The sequence below is a fragment of the Apis dorsata genome, unplaced genomic scaffold, assembly GCF_000469605.1.
Source record: "Apis dorsata unplaced genomic scaffold, Apis dorsata 1.3 scaffold_884, whole genome shotgun sequence".
NCBI lineage: Eukaryota > Metazoa > Arthropoda > Insecta > Hymenoptera > Apidae > Apis > Apis dorsata.
The window spans coordinates 123,209-124,141 of NW_006264000.1; positions in this window are offsets into that span (position 1 = coordinate 123,209).

Sequence of the window (933 nt, forward strand, 5' to 3'; positions counted from 1 at the left end):
TAGAGCGAGCGGGAAAAAGAGAGAAGAAGAGAGAAAGCAACGGCGCGGCTGAGATCGTTGGAAAGACTCGACGCGAGACGAAGAGTTTCGATACGCGTTATCGAGCACGGTCGGTCGAATTAAAATTTCTTCTCGACGGTGGCGGCGGTACACCGTCCTCGAGCCGCTTCCTTTCTGCGCTTGAGAGAAACGAGAACGCCCACCGAGTACAGGCACGACACCGCGTTCACAAAATTCACTGACCGAGACCTGTATTGGCAAGTTGGTTTTTACAGTTTTTGCAAAATAGTTTGAGAAATATTAGCGGAAAGTTTACATATGAAAACAACGGATTAAATTTCAATTTCAAAAAATTTAAGTATTGCGTGTAGTTATCTTGGATGATCAAGATACGAAAAGGATGACTACTATTTAATAAATTATACAAAAAACAACCTATCAATAAACCACACAAAGTTAATAATGATGTTAATAATGATGAAACTTAATGAAAATAAAGTTTAACATATGCACTCCGATTACTGATCAGTAAGTATTATAAAACAAAAATACAATCATGAAATATAATATAAAACACAAACATAATAATTTCGTCTTAAATTCGGTTTTTTAGGATTATTTTAGATTTGAAATCTAATAATTCCAAAAAAATTAAAATACAAGATAGAGAAAAATAAGAAAAGAAATCCGGGAACATGCGATCGAAGCAACGAGCTAATCTTCGATTCCGTTCGAATATCAGTCCGGTCTGTTAGGTTTAATTTCGTTAATCAGGACGCGTCTCGATCGAACGAGCTTCGTGAGTGGAGCCGAAAGGAGAAAGGCATTCTCCGTCGTCCGTGGCCGCTGCATCCGCGCCAAAACTCACAAAACGCCGCGGCGCGGCGGCGACGGTGGCGATAGGTAAAAGATAGAATAAGAGAGAAAGGGAGA